General features: G+C 46.2%; 1 long non-coding RNA gene across 1 annotated transcript in view; it reads right to left on the bottom strand.

Moving 5' to 3' along the window:
• Window positions 1-2,165: 2,165 nt before the first annotated feature.
• The window catches only part of LOC144763936 (uncharacterized), a 110,622-nt gene continuing 97,036 nt past the window's right edge, over window positions 2,166-15,751 (bottom strand). Inside the window, exon 2 of the long non-coding RNA XR_013596282.1 lies at window positions 2,166-3,692. This is a non-coding gene — a long non-coding RNA (uncharacterized LOC144763936). The remainder of the gene's footprint in view (window positions 3,693-15,751) is intronic.

Here is a 15,751-nt window from a genome sequence, read left to right on the forward strand (position 1 = left end):
AGATATCATGGTACTCTCTTTTCAAACTTCACTCTGATAGTCATCTTTTATGTTCATACTTCATGGATATGCTTTGCTGCCTTATTATTATGGTCATTATTTGATAATACATTGCACTGCGATTGTTTGATTATGCTTTTATTGTTTTTATTATGTTCTTTATATTATGGCTTTGCATTATTTTTGCATTTTTATTCATGTGAAACTCTAAATAAAAGATTTTAAAAAAAAATACTTAATACCATCACCTTGGACAGGAAGATCTTTCAACTTCTCAAATTACTCTTTCCTCCCATCAAAAGCTACAAACAATTGCAAATCATATATCAGGAATCTACTTTCTACAATTTAAGTTTGTGTGTTTTGAATGATGTCGATCTTTTCATTTATTTCCCCTGCATACATGTAAGAATGAGCTATGTACAGACCTGGAGCTTCTCTGAGGTATAATACATTGTTGATTTTGTTAAGTTCAATTGTTGTACATAGCTTTAGTACATTGAGGCCCCCATATGTTTGACATATTTCTTCATCGTTTGATCCAAAATGTTTAATGTTCTTGCTTCTGCGCCTGTTATTTCTAATTTAAATGACAATTTAGGGATCAGATATTGACACAAAATATTTATTTTTTGAGTGGGATTGAGTGGTAATTTGTCAGGTTTTTTAGCCCAATTTGTAAGAAAGTCATTTTATTATTTTGTTACTTGTATGGACGGTGTATGGATCAAAGTTCAATCCGAAGTATCTCTCACTGTAACCTCGATGAAAATGGTTTTTCAAATTGCCATGGTTTGCAGTTATTTACCAGGATTGTGACTTTATGGTGTAAAATCCATGTTGTTTTTTTTTCATTTAGTTTTAAACCCATTACTTTACCAAATGTTTCAATGATTTTCAGATTAGTACTCATTCCGTCCCAGGCTAGAGCAGAGATCTGTTCAATGAGACTATCTGAGTCAAATGTGAAGCCTTTGACGTTTTTTCTGAGGATCCATGGCAATGTAAAACAACAATGAGGATAACAAGTCACCTTGTTTTACTATAGATTTCATTGTTATTTCTGGTGTAGATTCATTAAGTTTGTGCTTGAAAAACGTTGTTGATTCAGTTGATAAGTCAATATCTCAGATATATGAAGGAACTTTGTGCTTTTCAAAATGCCATAGAATGTGACCATGGTTGACAGAGGCAAAAGCGTTGAAGATGTTTATAAAAACCACTGCAAGTTTTTTCGTGCCCCATTTATAATATTCTGAAGAAGGGTCATATTTTCTGAGACAGCCTCTCACTTTCATAAAGTCATTTTGTCTCGTATTCAGATTGATCAATGAGGTTAGTCTTTTGTCAATATTTCCGTGAATAACTTCATGAATGCTGTACCGATTGTAATTGGTCTCCAGTTACTGATTTTCTTTAGTTAACTGATTGGTACATTCTTTGGTATTAATATTGAAAGTTTTTTCTTTGTACTTTCAAGGATTCTTCTCATACTTAACCAAGACGATAATATTCTGGGCAGCCGTCTTGGTTGTTTATAGTAAACATTGTTCAAATCATTTAGGTCAATTTTGTCAGGCCCCTCTGCTTTATTTAATTTTGAATGTTCGAAGGCCTCAGTTATTTCAAGGAGTGTAATTTATTTGTATAGTCTTTCAACATTCCATTCATCCAGTATCCTGTCAATAGGGATGAATATTGGAGTTTTTCTTATTTTCTTTTTCTATTACATCTTTTTAGTATTGAAAGATATCATCGGCACTGATTTGGCAAGTGCCATCTTCTGCACCATCAGTGATTTTCCAGGATATTTGCTACTTGTCTTTCTTGAACATTGCCTGGTATTCCTTGTAGCTGCCCTTTGCTTTAGCATACTTTTTCTCATGTGTTTGACTGAGCCTTCCATATTTCTTGGTTTTCTTTGATACTTTATTTTGAAGTGAGACATTCTGATGCTCATATTGAGCAGTGTTTCTATACTCATTACTGGGCTCACTTGTTTGTTCATTTCGATACTTTGCTTTTTTTTAAAAAATGTTCATCTCTTCTAGCTCTTCTTTTTTCTGCAATTTGTTTCCTGTTCTTAATATCAAAATGCAGGACCATAAACTCATTAATATTTCCTACTGTTTTTGGCACAGGAAGCAAATATTCAAACCATAGTGAATAGGGCTAAAAATAACTTTATTCATATTTGTAAATAAACAAAATATTGCACAATGCACGAAGAATATGCATGCAAAACTTCTAACTAAAAAGTAAATTACTAATAACTGTATAAAAACTGGACAACACTGCAACTAAGACGGATCAAATGTTGACACTTTAAGTAAAGAAGATGCAGAGTAGTATAGTATATGGCGCTGAAGAGTGTTTCTTAAGTAGTTTTCAGATTCCTTTTTTTTGTTTAATACTGGTGCTTCAGAATTGTTTGATTTGAATGAAAAATAGGTCATTAATGGTGCATACATTGGAAAAATGAGGGTTCTTTTTTTACTTTTTACAGTAAAACAAATAATCTTAAGCAAACGTTTCTTCTGAACTTAGGAACAGAACATTGCAGAGTACAATGCACTCATTTAGATGTTATTTTCACATGCAATAAAATGTATTTGAAATTTTTATTTTCTTCTAATTTTAAGACAATGCACTAACTCACCTGTGTTCAAGACATTTTGTGATTATTTAAAAACTAGTCAAGAATATCTTGCATCACTTAAATTGCAAACTGTTATTCACATTTTCTGAGATGGGTTACATACAGATAAAAAGGGTGCTTGCTTTAAATTTGTTTCAAGTGGTATAATAAGAACAATCTACTCCTGGAGGACACATTAGAAATGAGTGTTAACACTGATAAGTGCCCCAACATATCATCAACTACAAGAGTTGTGATCTCTTGATACATTGAAAAAAGAGTATGGACACTTTATGGCACATACAGCTTTGTATGTTACAAGAAGAAGTAGAGTTATTTTCATTTAGCTATTGAAGTGCACAGCCGGTGCTCCGCTGGGATGGCCTGGAATTAGGCTGAATGTAACTGAGGATATCGTCTTCCAAAGTTTTTAGTAGCACTGGGAAATCATACTCATCCAACTCGAAGTTGGAGGTCAGGAAAACATGTGATGGGTTCAATCCTTCAACTGCCAGGCACTGCATGGTATTTTCCTTAATTTTCCAAAGGATTTGCTCTTTGTTGTACACAGATTTACGTCTTTTTTTTGCAGTGTTCAAATCCACATCCACTTTTGTGCGCACAAAATAAAACCTCTTACTCATATCTTGTATGCGACTTGCAAGCAGGGCATGGTTGCATCTGAAACGCTCTGACGTGACAATAATGAAAAAGTCATACTTTTTGAAATTCACTTGCTCAAAGTACGTCTCTGGTAGAAAATTTGGTGTACCAATCCCCGGAAGATCCCACAGAGTTACAGTTGGGTACCTAGGATGTTGGTATGGTGTTGGATGAGCAGTCATTTCCACTACACCAGTCTCGGCTGAATTGAGATCCTCATCCATCAGACCGCGGAGGCAATTGACCAATGTGGATTTCCCTGAGCCAGCCTCTCCAGTGATAGCAATGTCCAGCTTGGCATCTGCCATTTTGTTTGATTCTCTTAATTTTAATATATGTGATGGGTTACCTTTCTTGCGCTTATTTCAGCTTCGTCCACAAAGATGCATTTCTGTTAGAAAATAAATTAAGAGGGTCACCATAGGAAACTCTGCAACATTTTGTAAAGCCTTAAAGAGGATGACATGGCAGATGTTGACCATTGTGGCACTGCTTTATTACAAACAGATTAGTGGCTCATTGATCTTATTGAACCAGAGGTACCAATGTAGAACAAGCAGAGACAGACAGGGCTTTGATTCCATCGGAATGCTAGAAGACATAGAAAACAGGGATGAGAAAAAAAGAACAGAACCTTCCAGGGATTGCCACGAGAAGGAAAAGGCAGATATCTGGAAAGATACTTACAAAAAGAGTTCCACTTTATCCGCAAACTGGAAGAACATGGTGAAAAATAGGTGAATAGACCCTACAGAAAGACAGAACTTATCACAACGAGAACAAAGTCCACAGACACTGACAACAGTAAAGAAATACAAACTCAAAAAGAAAATCATGACAATAACAAAAAAGAAAGAACATATCATATTGGAAGGAAATACGCTCTTGCTGGTTCAGGATCTCTTTGCAGTAACCTTACAAAAAAAGACATTCATTTCCTACAGTAATGGATTTCTTAAAATCTCAGCAAGCAGCAAAAAGAGTAGAACAACCTTTCCCATTGATCTTGTCTCGGAACAAACAGCAATTTAAAATCAGTGAAATAAGTTAAACAGTTAACCACGACTGAAAAGAACAAAGAGTGAGACTTAACTTCACAAGGCAATTTCAGAATGCAACAAAGAGAGAGATGGAAGTCAATAAGGGATAAGAGGCTGGGTCCTACCCAGGATGCAGTGATGAAAGAAAAAAAATAAGTCATTGTCACTGCCTGTCCTTAAAAAATAATTGTGCATGCATTCACAAAGAGGAAGGGGCCCCCTAGGAACCTCTTCCCGTTTACGAGTGCCTTACCACTCTTCAGAGAAGGGTGGTAAACTGCAAGTGTTTCGTGACCGCAATTCAATTCAATTGCATTTGTTGAGTGCACAGATACATCCAACCGAGGTGAGCAGGCGCTAGCAGCACAGCAGTGAGAGAGGGCACCTTTAAAAACAGCTAAATAGCCAGGTCTTAAGAGCCTTTGTGAATGTTGGTTCTGCCTCGGCTTTCCAAAGGTGTACAAGCATAGAGTTCGAAAGAGATGCGGTTGCAAATCATTCATATATAGGTTTTGGAGTTGCTATTAGGAAGGGATGCCATGGAACGCCCCATCCTAATAGCGAGCTGCTAACCCTATTTTGTAAGTCTCTAATTGATTAGCGACTCACAAAATAGGGTTGGGTACATGGACCACACGTTTTTTTGTGGTCACAAACGGGCCTAAAACCCCTTTGTGATCACAAAAAATGGTCATACATCTGGCCCCAAATGTACTGTATTGGGCCAAGAAGGGAAGTAGAATGCAAGGAGGAATAACACGAACAGTGAGCTATATAAGGGAAATGTCAAGTACTATGATGGGCAGAATGCAAAATTTGGACAAATAGGCCTGGAGAACACAAAGAAGGTAAAATCTTGGAGAAGAGAGTGTTGGTGGTCTTGAATTTAGTTTTAAACTTAAAATGTTTTAACATGGTTACTTTATACGAGGGGTTAAGGGCACTACAATATGGATTGAGATAAAGAGATGTACGATATCTTAAAAGCACAAGAAGTCAAGATCGCAAACAGAGAGGTATACACTTAGATAACTAATGACAAAACTAATTTGTCTAAATGAGGGGGGACTCCTATTCCCCTGCAAAAGAAATAATAGTATTAAATTGTCTATAGAACAAAGGGGAGATACCGTTTCCTAGGCAGTATTACTTTTCAGATGACAGCAAAAATTTTGGGATAATTCTTGGGTGCCAATATACAGAAAAAGTGGTGCAAGTACGGCAGGACAAGTTGGCAGAGCAATTTCAAGAGTGATAAAGGTGGGCTCAACAAACTATAAAATTGTTTTTTTTATGCCCGAAATAGAGGTCAAATGAAATTCCTGAGAGAAACCATTGAAACAGTAATGAATACTGCAGAGAGTGATAGTAGTAGGATGAGACCTAAATACCATTATCAACAGGATAAAAGCTTAATCCACACAAAGAAGTAAGCAAACGGGTTCCCCTTCAGGGAAAGCAGGTGAATGTCATCAGCATGTGAATTTAGAGCATGTATGGTGTAAATAGCATCCCACAAATTCGATTTTGCTTTTTATTCAGCTGCACACAAGATTTATGCAAGATTAGACCACTTTTTAGTCTCAAACTCCCTCATACAGAGAATACAATCCACAGAAATAATGCACATGTCGGCACCTGTTGAAATCATGCTAGATTGCAGCCAACAGAATGGAGGTGGTCCAGTGCAACAAATACATAACTATATATCACTATTCCTCAAGAAAATGATACAGGAGATGAGGACAGACCATTAAGGGTTAAGATGAATGAATGAAAATAAATTTATGAAGCACAAATTCTGCTTCATGAGAAGACTACTTGCGCTAGAGTAAAATAAGAGAACTAGAAATTGTAAGCACAGGAGGTTGTGGGGGGGATCAGCAACAGATAGCGGGCGGTTGTGCGGGTATCAGCAACAAAGAGCAGGTATTTGGGTGGGTATCACTAACAGAGAGCGGGTGGGAGGGGATCAGCAACAGAGTGCGGGCGGGTGGGAGGGGATCAGCAACAGAGTGCGGGCGGGTGGGAGGGGATCAGCAACAGAGTGCGGGTGGGAGGGGATCAGCAACAGTGAGCGGGCGGGTGGGAGGGGATCAGCAAGAGAGAGCGGGCGGGTGGGAGGGGATCAGCAAAAAAGAGCGGGCGGGTGGGAGGGGGATCAGCAACAGAGAGAGAGGGTGGGTGGGTGGGATTCTGCAACAGAGAGAGAGGGTGGGTGGGGTTCAGCAACAGAGAGAGAGGGTGGAGGGTGGGTGGGTGGGGTTCAGCAACAGAGAGAGAGGGTGGGTGGGTGGGGTTCAGCAACAGAGAGAGAGGGTGGGTGGGTGGGGTTCAGCAACAGAGAGAGAGGGTGGGTGGGGTTCAGCAACAGAGAGAGGGCGGGTGTGAGAAGTTGGCCTGGTAGGGGATGTTTCCAATTCTGGAACCACCTACTACCTGACCAAACAATCCCTTATGGTGTCTGGTTGTAAGTCAACCTTATTAGACAAGCTATCCTAGGGGTAGCATGGACTAAGCAGCCTAAAGGCTTAACTTAAGAGGTCGTGTTAAGCGAGCTGTTTTACCACATACAATCCTGTAATACCAAATGAAAGGACACCACACAAGTATATATTATAAAAATATATGTGTTTATTACTAAAAACAATCCCCAGTATTCTTTATGAATAAAGGGGCACAAGCGTCAAATCAAAAGCACTGTTTAAACATACAAGTTGCACAATTATGGATGAGGGCGGGTGGCCACTCAAACCATATACTAAACAAGTGGTATAAGAGAGGCCACTCGAACAGTGGTTAGGCCTAGGGCCTAGGGCATCGCTGGGAGCAGTCAGGACAAGCAATGCTGAAGTCGGGAATGGCCCTCGGGATTCGGGAGATGTGCGGAAAGCGCACGCATGCACCAATGTTAACCAATGGTGCGTAAAAGTCATAGAGTTAAAGTTTAAGGACACTTCCGCTGAACCTAGAGGAACAAAACTTAACACACAGACCCTAGAGGTGTGCACCAGTGTGGGAACACCGGCGGAGCAAAGTTACCTCACCCACAGGAAGTGGGTGCACAGGGTCGAAGTGGCGTCGGGTTTTGACACGCAGGCTCTTGGTGCTTGAAGCTGAAAGGGCTGCAGGCGGGTTAAAGATGAAGTGTCCGGTGGAGTCCAAGGGTGGACTCAAGTTGTAGAGTACCTGAAAGCAGAGGGGACAGAGTCTGGGTCACTCAGCAGTGACCAGGGTGGAACCAGGACGGAACCAGGCAATGTCGGGCGCAATCAGGTGGTCGTCGAGGAGCTTCTCTCTGCTGTCACGTGGGCTCTGGGGCATCTGCGACGTCCAGGAGCAGGTCACGATCTGTCCCACGCAGGCTCTCACCGTCGGTGCAGTCGGCTTCAAGTTTGGAGCAAACAAGCCTTGGCAAGAGCAATCCACGCGGGATCGGAAGATTGCTTCTCACTCGGACCAGGAAGGTCAGAGTCGGGGCTCCTTTTCAGGGGAGCTGGTGTGGATCTGGAGCAACCAGATTCACGAGTCTTCTTAGGTAGTTCGTCGGCACAGGGACCACTAGCCAGCTGGCAAGTGACCGGGCCAACGCGTTGAGCCAAATAGAGCCAAAGGGCCCCACGCAGCACTCGTCGTGTGTGGAGGGCTGAACTTCGGCTCAGGAGCAGCTCAGGGTGGGGGCTTCTCAAACCCCGGTGCACAGCTTCGAGGGTCACTCGTGGGCTGCACGGTCAGCGTCTCGTGGTCAATTCAAGATGGCGTGCCCCACGCTTCCGGTCGCCTCCACGGGTCTCAGCTCTGCAGGGACTGTGGATCGGGCTGTTGGAAGGCAGGCAAGCTTGATCTCGTCGATCTCAGTCGCTCGAGTTCCGGCGGGAACTGCAACTAAGTAGACGTCGAGGGCTGGATGGTGCCTGCAGCTGCAGGGTGGTCACTCCTTGACCACAAGGGAGATTCTTCGGGCTTCCACGATGAGATGGAGGGCGAAGGGTCCAGAATTTCGTTTCAAATGTTTCTTCCAGGAAATCTGATGTGCATTGGCACTGCTCCCACTCTTATTCCAATCTGGGGGGCGTGATTACCTGCTAGGTCCCCTCCTATGGGTGGGACCCAGGAAGTGGGTGGATACACCCCCTTCCTTTGATCCAAGCCGCCCTGGCACGAGGGCTGGAGTGCCCCAGAACCGGTTTGGCCGGATTATGCAAGGGGCAGCCTTGTGCGCCCCAGGCAGTGTCTGGTTTCTTTCAAACCTCCCTGCTACAATCCACTATCTCCTGTCTGGAGGGTGGTGACACCCTCCTGTGACAGGAAACCCTTTGTCCAGGCCCCATCTGCTGAGTTTCGGTCAACTGCAGGGGTCCAGACATTTGTCTGTGGCAGAGGCATCCATTTTGTGGATCTTAAGGTCTTTGGAGAAATTAACCGCATTTAGTAAAGGAACATGTCTTACCCCTCTAGAGGGGTGGAATGCCATCCCCGTCGCCAGAACTGGCGAGGGGATGGTATTCCAAATCGTATGACACCTTACACGACATGTTTTGATAAAGCCAAACCAAAGTTGCTATATAACCGCGAGGATTATAAGGCACTTAAGAGTATATGGTATGGCATTATCCTGAAACAGCTTAGGGAGTTGTTCCCGACAGCTGCAGACAGGCTCAGCTCATGCTAGAGCTCCATCTCACATGAAACCACGCACTCTGCCTCCAGGATTGATGAGGCCTTCCATAGGAGTAGCTCACAGGTTAATATGTGTCCAGATATAGGTTTAGATATAGGTATACTATATCTAAGCAAGGGGTGATTACACCACCTTACCCCAGCTGAGTGATCAGCCAGTTGTGTCAATTTAAGAACCAGCCAGGGGTGGCAAAAGATATGCTGCAGCCCCTGGTAGGCCTTGGTGGCCCCTATGCCCTGGGCACCTATAGTGCATTATACAGGGGCTGACAAGGAGTCCATTTCCAATTGTGGTATGTACCTAGGGTACATGGAATCCATTTTACAGAGAGAGCAGATGGCCTGGGGCCCTGATTAGCAGGGAACCAGGTCAACTAAGTCAAAAAACCAGCTAAACACAGGCAAAAAATCTGGGGTAACCATAGTCAGGTAGCCACCTTCCTACAGCGGGTGGGCGGTGTTCAGCAACAGAGAGAGGGCGGGTAGACGGGGTTCAGCAACAGAGAGAGGGTGGGTGGGCGGGGTTCAGCAACAGAGAGGGAAGGGGTGGGCGGGGTTCAGCAACAGAGGGAGGGCGGGTGGGCGGGGTTCAGCAACAGAGAGCAGGCAGGTGGGTGAGGATCAGCAACAGAGAGCAGGCAGGTGGGTGAGGATCAGCAACAGAGAGCGGGCAGGGATCAGGAACAGAAAATGGGCGGATGGGGATCAGCAACATGAAACAGGCAGGTGGGCGGAGTTCAGCAACATAGAGTGGGCAGGAGGGCAGGGTTCGGCAACAGAGGGAGGAAGGGGATCAGCAACAGGGTGCGGACTGGCGGGAAGGGATCAGCATCGGAGAGCAGGCAGAGATCAGAAACAGAGAGCGGGTGGGCGGGGATCAGCAACAGAGAGCAGGCGGGTGGGGAACAGCAACAGAGCGGGCAGGTGCGCAGGCCGAGATTAGCAACAGAGAGCGGGCGGGTGGATGTGGATTAGCAACAGAGAACAGGCGGGTGGGTGGGGATCAGTAACAGAGAATGATCAGTAACAGAGAATGGGCAGGTGGGCAAGAATCAGCAACAGAGAACGGGTGGGTGGGTGGTCGTGGATCAGCAACAGAGCGATTGGGCGGGTGTGAGAAGTTGGCCTGGTAGGGGATGTTTCCAATTCTGGAACCACCTACTACCTGACCAAACAATCCCCTTATGGTGTCTGGTTGTAAGTCAACCTTATTAGACAAGCTATCCTAGGGGTAGCATGGACTAAGCAGCCTAAAGGCTTAACTTAAGAGGTCGTGTTAAGCGAGCTGTTTTACCACATACAATCCTGTAATACCAAATGAAAGGACACCACACAAGTATATATTATAAATATATATGTGTTTATTACTAAAAACAATCCCCAGTATTCTTTATGAATAAAGGGGCACAAGCGTTAAATCAAAAAGCACTGTTTAAACATACATGTTGCACAATTATGGATGAGGGCGGGTGGCCACTCAAACCATATACTAAACAAGTGGTATAAGAGATGCCACTCGAGCAGTGGTTAGGCCTAGGGCCTAGGGAATCGCTGGGAGCAGTCAGGACAAGCAATGCTGAAGTCGGGAATGGCCCTCGGGATTCGGGAGATGTGCGGAAAGCGCACGCATGCACCAATGTTAGCCAATGGTGCGTAAAAGTCAAAGAGTTAAAGTTTAAGGACACTTCCGCTGAACCTAGAGGAACAAAACTTAACACACAGACCCTAGAGGTGTGCACCAGTGTGGGAACACCGGCGGAGCAAAGTTACCTCACCCACAGGAAGTGGGTGCACAGGGTCGAAGTGGCGTCGGGTTTTGACACGCAGGCTCTTGGTGCTTGGAGCTGAAAGGGCTGCAGGCGGGTTAAAGATGAAGTGTCCGGTGGAGTCCAAGGGTGGACTCAAGTTGTAGAGTACCTGAAAGCAGAGGGGACAGAGTCTGGGTCACTCAGTAGTGACCAGGGTGGAACCAGGACGGAACCAGGCAATGTCGGGCGCAATCAGGTGGTCGTCGAGGAGCTTCTCTCCGCTGTCACGTGGGCTCTGGGGCATCTGCGACGTCCAGGAGCAGGTCACGATCTGTCCCACGCAGGCTCTCACCGTCGGTGCAGTCGGCTTCAAGTTTGGAGCAAACAAGCCTTGGTAAGAGCAATCCACGCAGGATCGGAAGATTGCTTCTCACTCGGACCAGGAAGGTCAGAGTCGGGGCTCCTTTTCAGGGGAGCTGGTGTGGATCTGGAGCAACCAGAATCACAAGTCTTCTTAGGTAGTTCGTCGGCACAGGGACCACAAGCCAGCTGGCAAGTGACCGGGCCAACGCGTTGAGCCAAATCGTGCCAAAGGGCCCCACGCAGCACTCGTCGAGTGTGGAGGGCTGAACTTCGGCTCAGGAGTAGCTCAGGGTGGGGGCTTCTCAAACCCCGGTGTACAGCTTCGAGGGTCACTCGTGGGCTGCACGGTCAGCGTCTCGTGGTCACTTCAAGATGGCGTGCCCCACGCTTCCGGTCGCCTCCACGGGTCTCAGCTTTGCAGGGACTGTGGATCGGGCTGTTAGAAGCTGGGCAGGCTTGATCTCGTCGATCTCAGTCGCTCGAGTTCCGGCGGGAACTGCAACTAAGTAGACGTCGGGGGCTGGATGGTGCCTGCTGCTGCAGGGTGGTCACTCCTTGACCACAAGGGAGATTCTTCGGGCTTCCACGTTGAGATGGAGGGCGAAGGGTCCAGAATATCGTTTCAAATGTTTCTTCCAGGAAATCTGATGTGCATTGGCACTGCTCCCACTCTTATTCGAATCTGGTGGGCGTGATTACCTGCTAGGTCCCCTCCTATGGGTGGGACCCAGGAAGTGGGTGGATACACCCCCTTCCTTTGATCCAGGCCGCCCTGGCACGAGGGCTGGAGTGCCCCAGAACCGGTTTGGCCGGATTATGCAAGGGGCAGCCTTGTGCGCCCCAGGCAGTGTCTGGTTTCTTTCAAACCTCCCTGCTACAATACACTATCTCCTGTCTGGAGGGCGGTGACACCCTCCTGTGACAGGAAACCCTTTGTCCAGGACCCCCTTGACTGAGTTTCGGTCAGCTCCAGGGGTCCAGACATTTGTCTGTGGCAGAGGCATCCATTTTGTGGATCTTAAGGCCTTTGGAGAAATCAACCGCATTAAAGTGAAGTAACATGTCTTACCCCTCTAGAGGGGTGGAATGCCATCCCCGTCGCCAGAACTGGCGAGGGGATGGTATTCCAAAGCGTATGACACCTTACACGACATGTTTTGATAAAGCCAAACCAAAGTTGCTAAATAACCGCGAGGATTATAAGGCACTTAATAGTATATGGTATGGCATTATCCTGAAACAGCTTAGGGATTTGTTCCCGACGGCTGCAGACAGGCTCAGCTCATGCTAGAGCTCCATCTCACATAAAACCATGCACCCAGCCTCCAGGATTGGTGAGGCCTGACTATAGGAGTGGCTCATAGGTTTACATGTGTCCAGATATAGGTATACTATATCTAAGCAAGGGGTGTGTACACCACCTTACCCCAGCTGAGTGATCAGCCAGTTGTGTCAATTTAAGAACCAGCCAGGGGTGGCAAAAGATATGCTGCAGCCCCTGGTAGGCCTTAGTGGCTCCTGTGCCCTGTGCACCTATAGTGCATTCTACAGGGGCTGACAAGGAGTCCATTTCCAATTGGTATGTGCCTATAGCACATGTGTCATTAATTTAGTGAGAGAACAGCAGGCTGGGGGTCTGATCAGCAGGCCCACAGCCTCAGTAGTCGAAAACCAGTGAAGCAAAAAGCAAAAATTTGGGGTGACCATAGGATAGCAGACCCTACTCTCCTACACAACCCCCCCCCAAACGCAGGGACATTAAACTAACCTTGACCAGATAAGTCTTCATGTTCTAAGTGGAAGTACCTGGAGAGACCATCTGCATTACCATGGTCAGTCCCTGGGCGGTGCTCCACTGTAAAGTCCATCCCCTGTAGGGAAATGGACCACCTGAGCAGTTTGGGATTTTCACCCTTCATCTGATTAAGCCATAAGAGGGGCTTATGGTCTGTTTGCACCAGGAAGTGAGTTCCAAACAAGTAGGACCTCAACTTCTTTAATGCCCAAACCACAGCAAAGGCCTCCCTCTCAATGGCTGACCAACGTTTTTCTCTTGGGGTTAGCCTCCTGCTAATGAAAGCAATTGGCTGGTCTTGACCATCTTGATTAAGTTGTGAGAGTACAGCTCCCACCCCCAACTCAGAAGCATCTGTCTGAACAATGAACTGTTTGGAGTAGTCAGGACTCTTTAGGATAGGTGCAGAGCACATGGCCTTCTTCAGGTCTTCAAATGCCTTCTGACAGCTAACTGTCCACTGAACCTTTTTTGGCATCTTCTTGGATGTCAAGTCATTTAGTGGTGTCACTATAGACCCATAGTTTTTCACAAACTTTCTGTAATACCCAGTCAGGCCCAAGAAGGCTCTGACTTGTGTCTGGGTAACTGGAGGAGCCCAGTCCTGTATGGCCTGGATTTTGCTTTCCAGTGGCTGAACCTGGCCTCCACCTACTAGGTGGCCCAGGTATACAACCTTACTCTGCCCTATCTGGCACTTTGTGGCCTTGATAGTTAGGCCTGCCTTTTGCAGGGCCTCCAAAACTTTCTTCAGGTGGATCAGGTGATCCTCCCAGGTGGAGCTAAAGACAGCAATATCATCCAGATAAGCTGCACAAAAGTCATCCAACCCAGTAAGGACTTGGTTCACCAACCTTTGGAAAGTGGCAGGTGCATTCTTCAAACCAAAGGGCATTACCACAAACTGATAATGTCCACTAGGGGTAGAGAATGCTGTCTTGGCCTTTGACTCCTCAGCTAGTCTGATTTGCCAGTAGCCAGCTGTCAGATCAAATGTGCTCAGAAACTTGGCAGAAGCCAATCTGTCAATGAGCTCATCTGCTCTTGGAATGGGGTGAGCATCTGTCCTAGTGACAGCATTGAGACCCCTGTAATCCACGCAAAACCTCATTTCTCTCTTACCATCTTGGGTATGAGGTTTTGGCACCAGGACTACTGGGCTGGCCCATGGGCTCTCTGATGGCTCAATCACTCCAAGCTCCAACATCTTTTGCACCTCAGCCTTGATGCAATCCCTGACATGATCAGGTTGCCTGTAGATCTTATTCTTGACAGGCAGACTGTCACCAGTGTCCACAACATGGGTACACCAGTCAGTTTGGCTGGGTGTGAGTGAAAACATTTGCCTGTGAGCCTGCAAAACTTGTCTGCAGTCCCTCTGTTGCTGGTCAGTGAGGCTGCCTGCCAAGGCTACTCCATCAACTGAACCATCATCAGGGTTCTGAGAAAGCAGGTCTGGGAGAGGGTCACTCTCTTCCTCCTGTTCCCCATCTGTGGCCATGAGCAAGCTCATGTCCTCCCTGTCTACAAATGCTTTCAAGCGGTTCACATGGATTACCCTGTGAGGGCTCCTGGGTGTTCCAAAGTCTACCAAGTAGGTGACTTCCCCCTTCTTCTCAATAATAGGATAGGGTCCACTCCATTTGTCTTGGAGTGCTGCTGGAGCCACTGGCTCCAGTACCCATACCTTCTGTCCTGGTTGGAACTCTACCAGCACAGCCTTTTGGTCATGCCAAGCTTTCTGCAATTCTTGGCTGGCCTCCAGGTTTTTGGATGCTCTTTCCATGTACTCAGCCATCCTGGAGCGGAGACCAAGTACATAGTCCACTATGTCTAGTTTGGGCTTTTTGAGAGGTAACTCCCATCCTTCCTTCACCAAACACAATGGACCTCTCACAGGGTGGCCAAACAAAAGTTCAAAAGGGCTGTAGCCAACCCCCTTCTGTGGGACCTCTCTGTAAGCAAAGAGCAGGCAGGGTAAAAGAATGTCCCATTTCCGCCTGAGCTTCTCTGGTAATCCTTTTATCATGCCTTTTAGGGTCTTGTTAAATCTCTCCACAAGCCCATTGCATTGTGGATGATATGGGGTGGTAAACTTATAGTTTACTCCACATTCCTTCCACATTGCTTTTAGATAGCTGGACATAAAATTCGTCCCTCTATCTGATAGTACCTCCTTAGGAAAGCCCACTCTTGAGAAAACTGCAATGAGGGCCTTTGCCACCACAGGTGCTGTGGTAGTCCTTAGGGGAATAGCCTCTGGGTACCTGGTGGCATGATCCACTACCACCAGTATGAATCTGTTCCCAGATGCTGTTTGGGGGTCCATTGGACCCACAATATCAATTCCAACTCTCTCAAAGGGGACCCCCACCACAGGTAGTGGTATTAGGGGGGCCTTTGTTGTGCCACCTGACTTACCACTGGCTTGGCAAGTGACACAGGAGCGACAAAACTCCTTGACATCCTCTGACATGTGAGGCCAGTGAAAGTGTGGAACAAGCCTGTCCCACGTCTTGTTCTGGCCTAAGTGTCCTGCAAGGGGAATATCATGGGCCAAGGTAAGGAGGAATCCCATAAACTGCAGAGGTATCACCAACCTCCTGGTCATGCCAGGCTTGGGGGCTCTAGCCTCTGAGTAAAGGAGTCCCTCATCCCAATACACAGTATGGGTACCTTGGGCATCCCCAGCAGCCTCAGCAGCAGCCTGCTGTCTGAGGGGTTCAAGGGAAGGGCAATCTAATTGAGCCTGCCTCAGGTCTGCCCTTGAGGGTCCCCCTGTCCCCAGAAACTCAACCTGGTCAGGTTCAAGCTCCTCAGAGAC

Source organism: Lissotriton helveticus, chromosome 6, assembly GCF_964261635.1.
Source record: "Lissotriton helveticus chromosome 6, aLisHel1.1, whole genome shotgun sequence".
NCBI lineage: Eukaryota > Metazoa > Chordata > Amphibia > Caudata > Salamandridae > Lissotriton > Lissotriton helveticus.